Source organism: Anabrus simplex, chromosome 2 (assembly GCF_040414725.1).
Source record: "Anabrus simplex isolate iqAnaSimp1 chromosome 2, ASM4041472v1, whole genome shotgun sequence".
NCBI classification, from domain to species: domain Eukaryota; kingdom Metazoa; phylum Arthropoda; class Insecta; order Orthoptera; family Tettigoniidae; genus Anabrus; species Anabrus simplex.
The window spans coordinates 1,065,745,362-1,065,762,753 of record NC_090266.1 but is presented as its reverse complement, the minus strand read 5'-3'; the positions used below and the strand labels follow the sequence as shown (position 1 = coordinate 1,065,762,753).

At 41.8% G+C, this 17,392-nt stretch overlaps 1 protein-coding gene across 6 annotated transcripts in view; it reads left to right on the top strand.

Annotated features, from left to right (window-relative positions):
- The window catches only part of br (broad-complex core protein), a 677,309-nt gene that overhangs the window by 982 nt on the left and 658,935 nt on the right, over positions 1 to 17,392 (top strand). The window lies entirely within an intron of this gene.

Below are 17,392 nucleotides of genomic sequence, written 5' to 3'. Positions count from 1 at the left end.
TCCCGTTGTTTATTTCAAAGAGAGTTCAAGGTTCCGTGATTGAGATTTTTTTATTCAAGCTCAGTGGCTATATGATTGTGTAGTCGATAGGGATTTTATTCTTATTAGAGAGAGAGAGAGCTTAGAGAAGTCCCTTATCTTTTACAGACATACCTCCCCAGCATTTGCCTGGTAACATCGCTGATCATTTTACCGAGGAGAGAACAATATTGTAGGAGTGCTGTGTCATACAGTCCTAGCATTTGCTTGGTATTTGCTGAGTTAGTACGTGGAGGAGCCAGGTTCGATTCCTAGCCACACAGCCCTCATGTCAATTATTACAGCGTTGTGGTTGCACAACTAAGTAAGATAGTATTCACGTGTTCGATCCCAGTCAGGACAGGGATAATATTGTTAAAATCACATTCAGTTATGTCAAAAAAGTGTAACAATTGTTTAGCTGACTAATTCTTTACGGTGGCAGAAGATGCTATTTCGATTCTCCTTATTTATTGTCTTGTAACAATATTCGTTAGAAGATGGTAAGTATCATTACACAAACGAATAATAAGACAATAGGCTGTTGTGATGGCCGGAATATTTTCAGATATTCTAAACGAATATCGATAAGAGATTCTTTTATAGATTGACTATAATAAGAACAGACTATAATTACAATCAGTGCTTTACTTTTAAAATTTTTAGACAACAAGAGCAGTCGATCTTCTTTCTGATAAAACGAATTAAGACTACAAAGCAAAATACTGGGGTTGTACTTGTTATCTATATGATAAGAGATATACGTGGTTTCCTATGTTTATATCAAGCAAATATTAGTTTTATTCACTAAGTAATGTCAACATTACAGTAGACAACTAAAAGTCTCTAGTGTTCAAATCTATAAGCTCGAATTGTTACAATCAAAATTCAGTGTTCTAATTATCAAAAACCTGTTTAAAGTGGCGACTAAAAGGGTGCCACCTGAGTAACCGTCCGAGCTATTCAGCGTAACAGATTATTTTTTGTGTAACTATATTCGATTTTAGCCAGATTAGAGATTTTTCGCGGTATCGCCCTGCCTGTCGTAAGTAGTGACTAAAAAGGTAAAATAATTTTATAAACAAGGTAAATTAACAACAGACAGTATATGAATACATTTCCGGTCTCGCTCCCCCCCTCTACCCACACAGCTGAAAACAGCATTGTACCAGTTTTTGCGACGAGAAGGCCAGCGCCGTCCAAGCCATTCAGCGTAACAGAGTAAGTATATACCATTTTGTGTGTGTCATGATTAAATTTTAAAAAATACTCTCCGCAGCGGGAGGACGCTATTCCTAGTTATTTGTTTGTCGGATGGAGATGTAAAACCTTTGTGCTAACCTCACAATGCTATTCGATAGAAGAAGGGGTAAGTGTTACTACCCACTCCCTTATAACATGTTATTTATTTTATCTATCAGCGCCAAGCGATTAGGAGGGGAATCTATCTGTCAAATGGAGATGTAAAGCCTTAGCAGACCACACGATAACACAGATGCGTTTTCGAGAAGGAGAAGTGTTCATAATTATTTGTCTGTCGGATGGTAACGAAAAGCCTCTAAGATAGTGTAGGGAAGGGGAGATCTAGCAAGATGACTTTGGGAAGGGCATGTCGCCATAAAATTATGCGCTGTAAGGTTAGGCCTGCATTTCCGGTCCTCTGTAATAGGATAGAACCTGCACAGTTTTCTTGATCCCTGTCGTCATGTTTAGACTTGTTCATAAGGAGGAGGCAAGTCACGCTGTTTCGTCACGTTATTTGTCTGTCGGATGGAGACGTCAAGCTTAAAACAAAATGGCGACAATTATAGGTACAGCAGAAAACAGGATTGAACTACTTTTTGCGCCAACCGTTTTATCTTATTAACTTCCTTGCGTTATAAAGGACGTCCAGTAGCCTATCCAGTAGACGATGAGGAGGAGAAGGAGGAGGAAGAGGGAAGGCATCTATCCATAAAACTACAGACAGACGACGAGGAGGACGGAAGGGCCAGACGATACGGAGGAGGGTATCTATCTGTCGGATGGAGACGTAAGGCCTTAAGCAGACCACAGGATAACGAGGTGCACAACTAGGGGAGGTCTTTTAGGAAAAGAGGAGGTGTGATCTTTGTTTTTGTCCGTCGGATGGAGACGTAAAACCTCGAAGATGGTGTCGGGAAGGGGCATGTCAAGAAGGGAGGCTAGTCTTAAAACTAGGGTCCTCTGAGGATAGGCCCTCCTAAGATGGTGTCGGGGAAGGGATATGTCGAGAAGGGCAGCTAGCCTTAAAACTAGCGTTCTCAGAGGATACGTCCCTCTAAGATGGTGTCGGATGGGGGTATGTCAAGAAGGGCAGCTAACCTTAAAACTAAAGTTGTTATGCCCCCTCTGAGATGGTGTCGGGAAGGGCCATGAACTAGGATCCTCTGAGGTTAGCCCCCTCCATGATAGTAACGGGGGAAGGAGTATCCGGCAAGCTGGTAACGAGAAGGGCAGCTGGCCATAAAACTAGGGGTCTTTACGCCTCTCGAAGATGGTGTCGGGAAAGTCATCTTGCCATAAAACTTAGGTCCTTAGGCCCCTCCAGATGATAAGAAGGAGGAGGAGGAAATGCGCTCTCTAACGTAGTGTCGGGATAGAGCATGTCGAGAAGGGCAGCTAGCCTTAAACTATGATCTTCTGAGGTAAGGCCCCTCTAAGATGGTGTTGGGAAGGGGCATGTCGAGAAGGGCAGCTAGCCTTATAACTGGCATGTCGAAAAGGGCAGTTAGCCTAAAAACTAGGGCTCTCTGAGGTTATTCCCTCTAAGATAGTGTCGGGAAGGGCATCTAGCCAGGGCCCTGTGAGTTTACGCCCCTCAAAGATGGGGTCGCACATGGCTAAGTTCCGTCAAGATGACAGCAGTGAGGTTAGGATCGTTCCATTTTTCAAATATTCCGCGTCGCACAAAAGCATGTGGCTAAGTCCCGTCAAGATGACAGCTGTGAGTTTAGGGTTGCTCACTTATTGAAATTCCGCGCCAAACAAGTTCACGTGGTTAGGACCTGTCAAGATGACAGCAGTGAGGTTATGATTGTTTAAAATCACACCAAAACAAGTGCATGAGGTTAAGACCTGTCAAGATGACGGCTGTCAGGTTAGCCACGTTCACATGTTCAAATTCCGAGCCCAAGTGGCCAGAAAGTAAGGTTAGGACCTGTCAAGATGGCAGCAGTGAGTTTAGCCGCGCTGACGTGCTCAAAAGGTGAGGTTAGGGTCTTTCAAGGCGAGAGCACGTGGCCATGTTTGTAAACAGCGTGATATCACGGTCACGTGGTCATGACGTCAATGACCTTGACAGGGGTCAATGACCTCGTGGGAAAATGCTGAATCAGCTCCCATAATAATAATAATAATAATAATAATAATTTCGTGTAGTCATTGCAGCCAGAGGCAGACCTTCCGTTGCGGTTAAGTGGCGTCTGCTGTATGTTATTGTGGTGGAGGATAGTATTGTGTGTGGGGTGTGAGTTGCAGGCATTTTGCGAACTGTACCAACCCTCAGTCCCCGAGCGAAAGAAATGAACTATTTATGATTACAATCCTACGAAAAAAAACAAGGATTTGAATCCAGGGCCAAGAGTTCCGATGACCAAGGCACTGAGTAGAACAATACACACAATCAGTTGACACTTAACACTTATTTATAATATTAGTTTTCTTTTGTACTTATAAAGCAAAATTGGGATAATTTTACTTTCCATCATAACTTTTTCTTCCTTCCTTAATCTGTTTACCGTCCAGGGTTGGTTATTCCCTCGGACTCAGCGAGGGATCTCACCACTTCCGTCTCAAATGCAGTGTTCTGGAGCGTGAAACATTGGTCGGGAATATAACTGCGAAGGAGACCTCGCTAAGCTGGCCTCACCTGCTATGCTATGCTTGCGGGGGAAGATTTGAAGGGACAGGCAAGGAAGAGGAATGAAAGCGGCCGTACCCATAAGTTAGGTACCATCCTCGCATTTTCCTGGAGGAGAAGTGGGAAACCACGGAAAAACACTTCAAGGAAGGCTGAGGTGGGAATCAAACCACCTTTACTCAGCTGACCTCCCGAGGCTGAGGGGGCTACGTTTAAGTCCTCGTGCCACTTTTCAATTTTCGTGGCGGAGCCGCGAATCGAACCCGGGCCTCCGGAGATGGCAGGTAATCACGCTAACCACTACACCACAGAGGCGGACTTCATCATAACTTGTCTGTTTATTTGCAGCTTCGTCTTATTTTTCTTTTTTTACAACTTGCTTTACGTCGCACCGACACAGATAGGTCTTATGGGGACGATGGGATAGGAAAGGCCTAGGGGTGGGAAAGAATCGGCCGTTGCCTTAATTAGGGCACAGCCCCAGTATTTGCCTGGTGTGGAAATTGGAAACCAGGGAAAACCATCTTCAGGGCTGCCGACAGTAGGGCTTGAACCCACTATCTCCCGGGTGCAAGCCCATAGCTGCGCGCCCCTAACTGCACGGCCAACTCACCTGGTGCAGCTTCTTCGGCTGATTGCATTGGTGGGAGAAGGTATTTTTGAAATCCGATCGCTAGTTTTCAGGCTAAGTAAGTAAATAAGTAAGTAAGTAAGTAATCTTTATTATTTTCCTCGAGGTCTGCAGTATATTACCCAATTGATCAGTTAAATGAAGAAATACAATGTCCAACCTAGACAAGCTCTTTCGACTTAATCACTTACCCCTCACTGAACACATATACAGATGATCAAATAAGCCAAAATAAATTAACCTAAAATAAACGACAGACACTGTCATATGGCCCACAGTCAACTCCTTATCAGAGATCCGATAGCCATTGCAATACGGCAACTGAATGAACAAAAAACTTTATGACATAAAAACTGGATAAAAAATAACGTAAAATAGTGTAAAATAAGAACATTGGCAGAACGGCCCATGAAGTTTAAAGACCTTCATATCTCTCCTGGCTGGACTCACAACCTTGCACATTCCACACCATATACTGTCCTCTCTCTTGACTTTCTCAGGTTTGCTGACGCAGCCTTGACATTATAACACCTGCCGCGTTAGTGTGCCACATTCTCCTCACGTTGCATTTTCTACTTGGACTACTTCCTAGTTACCAGTCATCATTACCTAACTCCATCTGCAAAACAAACTTTTCTCGTTTCAACATATTTTCACTCATAGTAACCAACACTCAAAATTACCTTCACACTTCCCTTTCCCATTCAGTTAACAAACACACTCACTCATCGCCACCACCTCTCCCAACCCATTTAAAATTACCATCACTCTTACATTCGCTTATAATTCAAATCCTATTAACTCTACTCGCACCTTGCATAATCACAATTGACAATCACCACTCCGTTCTACATCAAATTCCATAATAAATTAACTAACCATTTCAAGTTTATAACCCCCTAAAGTTCAATAATTCGGATTCTCGTTCAAGTATATATCTCTTGAACCTAATCACTTACCGCACCCATCACTCAGAAATACCTTCATACTTTCCTTCATATATAATTCAAATAACTCTAAATCACTCTAAGACAAACTCCAACCACCTTTCCGTCAACCTTCATTATATCACCAGACTCAATAATTAATAACTCTTAAATACCTCCAATCAACCTTTTAATCGTACCGCCTCCCTTCTCATACATCCCACCACCTAATCACTCTTACCTTCACTTAAATTCAAATAACATAAAATTACCATCAAAATGTCAAATCTCATACCGCCAACTCAATCTCTTATTCATGCCTCAATTAGCCAAACATACTTCACTGCCTCCCTTTTCCTCACTCTTTAATCACTCATAGCAACCTTCACTCAAAATTACCGTCATACTTTCCAATCTCATATCGCCCACTCAACCTCTTATTCATAATCTCTCTTACCTACACTATTCACTATTCCCTTCATACACAATTAACAAACACACACTACCCTAATTCAAATATAATCACAATCCAGCTCCACATTAAATTCACTAATCATCTCAAATTCCCATCCATCTCATGCCACCAACTTATCATTCAAATATACTTATCCATCCAAATCAAACTCTCATCCTTCAAATAATCACTCTGCCAAATTACCTTAATTACACTCAATTCATTAATCATTTCAAATACAATTAACTTAAATTTACCATACAAATAACTTAAATTACCATCAAACATTCCAATCTCATACCGCCAACTCAGTCTCTTATTCATACCTCAATTAGCCAACAATATTCACTGCCTCCCTTTTCCTCACTCTTTAATCACTCATAGCAACCATCACTCACAATTACCGTCAGACTTTCCAATCTCATACTGCCCACTCAGACATCTTATTCATAATCTCTCTTACCTACACTATTCACTATTCCTTTCAAATGCAATTAACAAACACACTCTATCCTAATTCAAATATAATCACAATCAAACTCCACAATAAATTCACTAATCATCTCAAATTCTCATCCATCTTATGCCACCAACTTATCATTCAAATATACATACTTATCTATCCAAATCAAACTCTTATCGTTCAATTAATCACTCTTCCAAATTACGTTAATTACACTCAATTCATTAATCATTTCAAATACAATTAACATAAAATTACAATCATACTTTCCAATCTCATACCGCCAACTCAGCCTCATACTACAAAATTATCATCAAAATTTCCAATCTCCTACCTCCAATTCAGTCTCTTATTCCTACCTCAATTAGCCAACCATACTTCACTGCCTCCCTTTTCCTCACTCTTTAATCACTCATTCATTTCTAATCTCCCTTATCTTCACTATACACTATTCCTTTCAAATACAAATAACAAATAAACTCTACCCTAATTCAAATATACTCTCCATCAAACTACACATCAAATTCACTAATCATTTCAAATTCACTTTAGCACCACTATCCAGCTTACTTACTAATACTACTTGACTTTTTACTTCTCGTTACTATGCCTTCGTCACTATTACCTTTCTTACCCCATAGTTCCTTTAAGCTCAAGCTTCTCCCTTTAGCCAAGGCAACTTTTATTACTGCTTCCTCCCTCAAACCGTTATTTTCACTTAGTTTATGACCACTTGCTATTTCTTGTGGTCCCACCCACCGCCTCTTCCTGTATCCTCATTTCTTTTCTCGCACAGGTCTCCATCCTCCGATCATTTTCTGCTTCCCTGAGTCCTTCTAAAACCTCTTCTAAGATGTCACTTCTACTCGATGTGCCTCTCTTACTATTATGCACGTCCTCACCTACCCTACTGATTTCTTCTTGCTTCAGACTCTCTTCCAATGCCTTCACTTTCGTCACTGTCCAACTTCGAGTCCAATTCCCATTGCTCATCACCAGTATCTGACCCCTAATATACGCCCTCAACCCCTGCAGTCTTGCTCTCACTAAATGTTTCTTCAACATTTTGGAATTCTTATCCCCCTCTCTTCCCAAATCCCTCTTAATCCCGATTTTCTCACTCTGCAGATTGCCGACGTTCCTTGTCACGATGTCCGCCATCAATAAAGATATCAGAGACACTGTTATGGGTCTGCGCCCTCTCACCTTACCTACCCTCTCAAGATTATCTACATCGACCTCACTGAAGTTAATTTTCGTTTTATTTTGAATGACTTCTACCACTTTATAAATAATGTCCACTTTAGCTTCTACCTTTCCTTCCTCCACACCGTAAGTAAATATGGATTTGTTCCTACGATCCTGACTGCTGTCTGCAGTTTCCTTCTTCAGATTTACCACCTCCTATTCCATATTTTTTTCTCCCTTAGTGACACAATTTCTCTCTGTTTTCCATTTTTGCCTTAGTATCTTTCGTGTATTCCTGAATCCACTGCCTCGCCTTTTCGTGCTCCTTAACTTGCTCCTGTAACATCTTTCTGAACTGTTAAAACCGGCAGTGCTCCTCCACTACCTCTTTTACCACCTTCCTTATAACTTCTATGTCTTCCCAGCTTATGTTGCCACTGCTCTGTGGGCCTGGATTTACTTCCACGCCCCCAATAACCAGCAGCACGGTAACCACCGCTGCCACCAACAGCATTTTCCTCTTCACTCCCATCTCTACTTTCCCTTCCTTTCTATTGGTAGTTCTCTTCTTCTTTCTTCCCTGCCATCTCCCGATAATGACCCGGTATTGCTCTATACCGATCATCTTTCTCGTCACACTCATCTTGACCCGTCCACTCCCTCCTCTTACTCATCTCTACTCAACCGGCACACACCACACGACACGTCCGTTCACGTTGCTTGCTTAAGTTAGACTGATGCTATTCAGGCCGAGTACCTTTCCAATTACAACTTTGAACACAGGACTGATGTTTTCTCATGATTTCCTCTTGTATAGTATGATCCTGAGACTGTTCCTTCCACAATTTTGAATGAAGTTTCTTGAACAATGTCAGCTATGATATCCGTATTAACTATTGTGAATATTACTTTCTTCTGTTCTTCTATTGGACGTGGAATGCAAGAGAAAATTTTATCTCACTCACTAGCTTACTTCATACAGGATGCAACTTTTATCTTTATAGAGTCGTGGTCTGATCGCAGAGTGTTTTCTCACATAGCAGCTTCTGCCTAGCCGAGGCGTTACGTCGAACTCGGTTCACATGGAAGGATGTGGGTTCGTTTCCTTGTCAAGAAGTGGAAAATTTTAGAAACGAGATATCTTCTTTCGAAGAGGCACATGGCTGTGAAACTCACCAAGCCTACACAAAAAAATTATTACCAGGTTAAGTCATGTCGGCAAAGATGGCCGGGCATAGGGCTAACTACTCCATCCCATGGTTCCAGTGCAAGGGACCCTCACTAGGATTACATTCGAATTTCCTAAGGAAAGCACGATTCGTTCTGGGTGATTCTGATAAAAGAGCAGTGTTACGAAAACGTTACAAACTTTCGGCTGAGAAGAGAATAAGATGAGCCGCTCGACTAAGCGGTCTGTTCCGAGCTGTCAGCAGAGAGATGGAGTGGAATAACATTAGTAAACGAATAAGCTTGAATGAAGTTTTTTAAATGGAAGAATGATCATAATATGAAGAACAAGGTTGGAATTCAAGAGGATAAACTGGGTCAAATATTAGTTTGTAGGAAGAGGAATTGGGAACTTTAATAGTGTACCAAGGGGGATGTTCGATAAATTTCCAACTTCTTTGAAATCATTTGAGAAAAGTCTACGTTAACAACTGATAGAGAATCTGCCACCTAAGCGACAACTCTAAATTTATTTATTTATTTATTTATTTATTTATTTATTTATTTATTTATTTATTTATTTATTTATTTACTTATTTATTCATGAAGTATTTTCCTGACTCCGACTAAAGTCTAGGATACCTCCTCTTACATGTTCTCACGGCTAACCATATGCATTATTTCGTTCCGGGAGTGAAGGACTCAGTATATACAGGGTTATTCACCTAACATGTTACACGCAAATAACTTCTAAACCATTAAAGATATCGGCATTCTGTTTTCATATTCGTAAATGGTACGCAGAGTATTGTAAAATAACGTGCTACTTAGTTTTATGGGATGATTAACAACCGAGATATTGATACTAATTCCATACTTTTAAATGGAATGGCACAAATTTATACAGCTGATTTAAAAGTTCATCTGCGTACAAGTTCAAATATGTAAGTATTTTTAAAATCGGACAATTATTTTTTGAGATATAAATAAGAACAGCATGCGCGGTTTTGCATGCCGCATCAGACGGCGTGAAGTCGGGCAAGGACATATTGAGGCGCAAGCTGCTTCCTGGCCTTGATTCCAGCCACAGAACGGATACCAGGCATGTACTGTAAACATAATGTGATGTACCGTAACATACCCTGGGTGTGCAACGTTATTGTATGACTGGCGAACACACAACGGGGAAGGGAGATTAAAGTTGTGTTGTTTGTTTTGACATGTAATAGGCTGCGCTCAGTTTAGCGTTTTTCCTGGCGGATGGGAATGGGAAGGATTTGGAAAGAAAGTCGGCCGTGGCCTATCACAAAGGTAACTATCCGGTATTTGCCTGGTGTTGAACATGGGACACCATGAATATCAATGTCAGGTTGGGCGAGGCAGGACTCGAACCTACGCTCTCCCGAATGCACACTACTACAGTCGCGCTGGAGCTCTGCGGAGATTAATGCGTGTACAATAAAACATAAATAATAGTGTAGCTGCCATCTCACTACGATCAGCTCTGAATATTTGCTTTTCTAGAAGGAGTTCGTCGGTGTTTTGTGTTATGTTTCCTTTCAAGGCAAAGTACTTATTTTATTCGTTTTAAACACATCAACCCCTTTCTGTCCTGTCACGTGTTCGCCTGTCATACACAATTTGCAAACCCATCACATGTGTACGAGGTGCTCACATGCCTGGTACCCATTCTGTGGCTGAACTCACTCCCAGGAAACTACTTGCGCCTCAATATGTCCTTGCCCGACTTCACGCCGTCTAATGGGGCATGCAAAACTGCGCATGCTGTTGTTACTTATATCTCAAAAAGTAATTGTCCGATTTTGAAAATACTTACATATTTGAACTTGTACGCAGATGAACTATTAAATCAGCTGTATAAATTTGTGCCGTTCCATTTAAACATATGGAGTTAGTATCAATATCTCGGTTGTTAATCACTCCATGAGACTAAGTAGCACGTTATCTTACAAGACCCTGCGTACCATTTACGAATATGAAAACAGAATTTTGATATCTTTAATGGTTTAGAAGTTATTTGCGTGTAACATGTTAGGTGGATAACCCTGTATATAACGAAGACATTTTGTGTCTCCTTCTTCCTTCCCTCCTACTCCTTCTCCTTCTTCTTCTTCTTCTTCTTCTTCTTGCTCTTCATAATCTCTCTGTTCTTCTACTTTTCCCGCTCTCTGAATTGCGTTGCGGGTGCGAACCACCTAGCACTTGTGGATTTGGCCCTTTTTTACGGTCGGATGCCCTTCAGGACGCCACCCTATGTGGAGGTATGTATAATCTCTATAGGCTAGTGTGTTTTTCTGTTTTTGAGAGAAAAGCAAACACTTAGTTTCCGAGGAAGTGGAGTTGGCCACACGTGGTTAAAATCATCACCTGGCCGGGAATCGAAACCAGGACCATCTGAACCGCAGGCATCGACGCTGACCATTCAGCCAAGGAGCCGGACTATGAAGACATTGTTGCTTATAATAATAATAGACTAATATCCGGAGGGTCGTGGGTTTGTTTCCCAGTCAGAAAGTCGAGAATTTTGCAACGAGATTTTCAGTTTTGGAGTGGCATATATCCCTGAGGTTCACTCAGCCTACACCAAAATGAGTACCTGGTTAATTTCCTGGGGCAAAGGCGGCTAGACATAGATTTGTTTTAAATTTGTACAATGTGCTTTACGACGCACCGACACAGGTCATGTGGCAGTGATGGGATAGGAAAGGTCCAGGAGTGGGAAGGAAGCGACAGAGGCCTTAATTAAGGTACTGCCCCAGCATTTGACTGGTGTGAAAATGGGATACCACGAAAAACCATCTTCAGGGCTACTGACAGTGGGATTCGAATCCACTTTCTCCCGAATGCACGCTGGTAGCTACGTGACTCAAACTGCGCGGCCACTTGCTCGGTACCAGACATACAGCTAATCGCTCTGTTCCACTTAGTACAGAGATTACAGGTAGTAGAAGCCTTAATTTCCACTCCTCGAAGGGCTGTCACGTCCTGTACGGAGATGGTTCTCCTTTTGCTCTATCGTCTGGGTGCAGCCCTCCCTACCAGGGGGCGTCTGCCGTATGAGGCACATTGCTGTCACTTCACGTGGGTTCGCGCGTATCGTGACGCAATCGAACCTGCCAAGAAAGATGTGCTATGCCTTTTCCTAGAGGTGGGGACGGAGCGAGTAATACCGATGAGTAATCCGGTTGTAGCGGTAGAGCGCACAACCGATCCCCTCCGCTTACAACTGCGAGTACTCGCGGAGGACCTGAGCACAGTGTAGCGCACAACACACGTACGAAAGTACCTGTATTCAATCTGTGTTGTTTCGAATGTACGTATATATTTCCTACGCTTGTTATGTTTTGTAGATAATGTAAAGTCTGTTAGATTATATTTGTGGTGTTAGTGTGATATTTAAACATATTCGTAGATAGTAGTTATATTTTTAGAACATTTAAAGGAATTTAAAGAAATATTTACAGAAAGTTGTTCCACAATGGCCACGAAAACCGTCGGATGCCTGGCAGTTTTTTGACATCACTGACAATAGGAAACACGCAAATTGCAAATTTTGTGGCCGCACATACGCGACGGGTGGTGGCACATCCAATATAATATAATATAATATAATATAATATAATATAATATAATATAATATAATATAATATAATATAATATAATATAATATAATATAATATAATATAATATAATATAATATAATATAATATAATAACTGTATTTATAGAAGCATTCTACTGATAGCTGTTTGGCATTGGGACGTGTAGTACTATGTTGTCAGATATGTTTTGTAATCACATTTGCAAAGAAGGACATTCCAGTCAACGTTCATTTACGTAATTACTTTTGTCATCCTGTAGATGAAATTATGTCAGTGTTTATCATTATATTCTCATAAGATTCTTTATATTCAGGTTATTCTTCTCATTAACACTGTACCGTATCACACAAACTTACGAAATAGTTGTTAATACATTACTTTTCTGTTAACTTCCAATCCCCTTGTATACAAACCCTTTCGGTAGGTATGCGCCATACTTTGTTTCACTATTCGAATGAGTTAACTATACGAGTAACTAACATTTATTCCACATACTACCTCCTACTCCCTAGCAGTTACGTATATAACAATTATAGTGAATATATATGCAGTTATTTACAGTTGTTACGTTGTGAGAGAAGGGTATTAATAGAGGGATGCAATACCTTCGCAGTGCATACCTATAACGTGTTTAAACGTCCCGCGTCAGGACATTTACTCGGTAGTTCACTCGGTACTACCGGGTGATGACGTCACAACAACTGCTCCGCTCCGCTCCGCTCCGTCCCCAGCTCTACCTTTTCCACACTGTATGAAATGTACAGTGATCACACTGCACTCATGTCACGGTTGTTAACGTCGGCTGACGTCATTGTGACGTACAATCTGGCGACAGCGCTCTTCACGCGGAGCACATTTTTCTGCTCTAGCACACATTCTGGCGACGTGAAGTGTGAAAAGAAGCCGTTTCTTTTAGCGATATGGAAGAAATGTTAATTGAATTGGTGCGGGTGCATGATGATCTGTACGATATATGTTCGATTAACTATAGAAATCAGCAAATGTGGCACGAGACACGGTACAAAATAGGAAAGCAGTTTAAAGATCACACCTACTAGTTTTTATAGGCATTCAGTTGTTGAAACTGTCCACAATTGTGCTTATGATTATTATCCCAATAATAATAATAATAATAATAATAATAATAATAATAATAATAATAATAATAATAATAATAATAATAAATGAAATGGCGTATGGCTGTTAGTGCCGGGAGTGTCCGAGGACAAGTTAGGCTCGCCAGGTGCAGGTCTTTTGATTTGACACCCGTAAGCGACCTGCGCGTCGTGATGAGGATGAAATTATACACATACACCCAGCCCCCGTGCCAGTGAAATTAACCAATGATGGTTACAATTCCCGACTCTGCCGGGAATCGAACCCGGACCCCTGTGACCAAAGGCCAGCACGCTAACCATTTAGCTACGGAGCCGTACATAATAATAATAAATTAAATCCTACACAAATTACAAATACAAATTATCCTGTTGAATTAGAGTTCGGTGAATAAATATTTATAGTATGATCCATCCACTACCGCACAGTTCTTTTCTTCTTTGTTCACTTTATTCTTCCATGATCATGACGAACTGTTGGAAATTGCCATGGCACAGAGCCTTCAAGCGAGCTGAAGTAATTTTTGAAATTTTCTCATATCTGTAAAGCTTGTGTAGGATACCTCCGAATCAGTTGCAAATGCAGAGCGTACTTCGGCCAACAATTTCATCCTTGATGAGATTATGTAAGCAGTTGAATTCATTTTTTTTTTTTTTCAGCCTGAAGTACATCTGAAATTTTTCTGGATGCTCATTTAGCTCCCTAACTAAATTGTGGTATTCACCGCAAATTACTTTCATGTACACACAGTCGTTTGCGACAGACAGTATTCATGGCAACAGAAACATCACAGGGAATAAAAAGATCATCAGAATCCGATGAACTGGATGTACTATCGTAGCTTGCCATCGGACGAAGTGTACTGTGAACGTGAGGAACAGTGTGTTTTCTGTCTTCACGCCGCATGCAGTGACATCATCAACCTCCCCTCCACGCTGACTCCGCTCAGAGATAGTTCACGTGAAGTGACAGCAGTGTGTTTCCGCCTTTATGTGTTGTTTGTGTGTTGTAAAGTAGTGTAGAGAGCCGAGCTGAGTAGCTCAGACGGTTAAGGCGCTGGCTTTCTGCGTCCAAATCTGCAGACTCGATCCTGGGTTCAGTTCGGTAGTATTTGAAGGTACTCAAACACGTCAGCCTCGTGTCGGTAGATTTACCAACACATAAAAGAATTCCTGCGGGACAAAATTCCAGCACCTTGGTGTCTCCGAAAACCGTAAAAGTAATGTGTGGTAAGTAGAATCAATACCATTATTATTATTATTATTATTATTATTATTATTATTATTATTATTATTATTATTATTATTATTGTAGAAGTGTAGAGACAGTACACAAACCCATATTGCGAGCCTTTGGAATTAACTATCCTGGGATAAAATCCCGCAGTCCGGCCGATTTTAATCGAACCAGGGCCTCCTCGGTCCAGATACTAGCGCGCTATCGCCCGTCCAGGGAGACATATATATGCAAGCTAATGGCCGTAGCGCGTTAATTAAAAACACAGCCCTGACATTTGCCTGGTGTGAAGGTGGGAAAATCGGAAAACCGTCCTCGAATTCACCATCTTCCAAATTCAAACCTATAGCTAAACACTCCGGAACACTTGGTCCTGGATATTGTAGTATTGTTACTGATTACCTATGATAAGGAATCAAGTCACAACGTACGTTAACGTTAGACATCAAATTATTCTCGGATATAGCAAGCATCAGCAACTAAATACTCAACGAGACGACACTCAAAGCCTGATCAGGAAAAAAAAAAAAAGAAAAAAAAAGCCTGCTAAGGCATTAGTAATGCCTAGATACCGGTGGTGGTGGGTTGTTATAGAGGTGATGGATTTTAAAAAAATTTGCTTTACATTGCACCGACACTGATAGGTCTTTCTTTATAATTACTTTACGTCGCACTGACACAGATAGGTCTTATGGCGACGATGGGATAAAAAGGCATAGGAGTGGGAAAGAAGCGGCCGTGGGCTTAATTAGGGTGCAGCCGCAGCATTTGCCTGGTGTTGTGAAAATTGGAAACAACGGGAAACTATCAGTCCTCACCTTGGTGGGGTCGAGGGTGCGAACTCTGACGAACAAGTGGACTTGCCCCTGTTTTACTGTCAGATGCCCTTCTTGACGCCAACCCTACGTCAAGGGATGTATTCATTATTGCGCGTTTCTGTGGTTTGTCGCTTGTATATGACGAGGAGTGTATTGGGACAAACACAAACACCTCGTCCCCGAGTCAGAGAAATCATGTGACTTGAACTAGCTCGGGGATGCACTTAATAACAATTGGCTCAATACTATGTTGTTAGCGCCCAAAGAATTGACTGTCCCCCTGAGTGGCGTGTTTCGGTACCTCAATAATAGCATATTCTTTTGAAATACGGACCGTGCAAGCGGCTGCGCGGTTGAGTCACGTAGCTGTCAGCTTCAATTCGGGAGATAGTGGACTCGAACCCCACTATCGGCAGTCCTGAAGACGTTTTTCCGAGGTTTCCCATTTTTTTGCTGGTTGTTTTACGTCGCACCGACACAGATAGGTCTTACGGCGACGATGGGACAGGAAAGGGCTAGGAGTGGGAAGGAAGCGGCCGTGGCCTTAATTAAGGTACAGCCCCAGCATTTGCCTGGTGTGAAAATGGGAAACCACGGAAAACTATTTTCAGGGCAGCCGACAGTGGGGTTCGAACCTACTATCTCCCGAATACTGAATACTGGCCGCACTTAAACGACTGCAGCTATCGAGCTCGGTATTTCCCATTTTCACACCAGGCAATGTTGGGGCTGTACCTTAATTAAAGTCTCGGTCGCTTCCTTCTCATTCCTAGCTCTTTCCTATTCCATCGTCACCATAGGACCTATCTGTGTCGGTGTGACGTAAAGCAAATTTTCCAATAACAAGAATATGGGCCTTCTATATGAGGTCCATATGACTATATGAGGGCGAAATTGTGCATTAGATCATCTTACACCGAGGTAGTTGTTCGGCTAATAGGAGCTCTATTCCATTAAGCGCAGTCTGGAAAATTCTTGGATATGTATGAGCTTGCATTCGGGAGATGATGTGTTCGAACTCCATTCTCGGCAGCCCTAAAGATGGTATTCAGTGGATCCTCATTTTTACACCAGGTGAAAATGGTCCGCCTCTGTGGTGTAGCGGTTAGTGTGATTTGCTGCCCCCGGATACCCGGTTTCGATTCCCTGCTCTGCCACGAAATTTGAAAAGTGTTAAGAGTCCTGGAACGGGATCCACTCAGCCTCGGGAGATCAACTGAGTAGAGGGGTATTCGATTCCCACCTCAGCCATCCTCGAAGTGGTTTTCCGTGGTGGTTTCCCACTTCTCCCCCAGGCAAATGCTGAGACGGTACCTAACTTAAGGCCATGGCCGCTTCCTCCCCTCTTCCTTGTCTATCCCTTCCAACCTTTCCCATCCCCACAAGGCCCTTTTTCAGCATAGCAGGGGAAGCCGCCTGCGCGAGGTACTGGTCCTCTTCCCCATTTTCATCCCCGACCCAAAGTCACACGCTCCAGGATCCTTGAGGCGGTAGAGGTGGGATCCCTCGCTGAGTCCGAGGGAAATCCAACCCTGGAGGGTTATCGGATTAAGAAAGAAAGAAAGAAAGAAAGAAAGAAAGAAAGAAATACTGGATATATAGGCATACCTTATTTAAATCCACGATCGCTTCCTTACCAATACTAACCCTGTTATATCCTATCGTCACAATAAGACCTCTCTGTATTGGTGCGACATAAAGTAACAACAACAACAATAATTCTTAGAATATATATTTTACAAGTGCCTATGATACCTGTGTATTCCTTTTCACAGAAATACTCTCATAAATACTATTCTTCTTGATTATTCTGAAGTAAGTAAATTCAGTAATTAATAATTCTCGAGTTTATTATTTACCGGTAACGATCGAC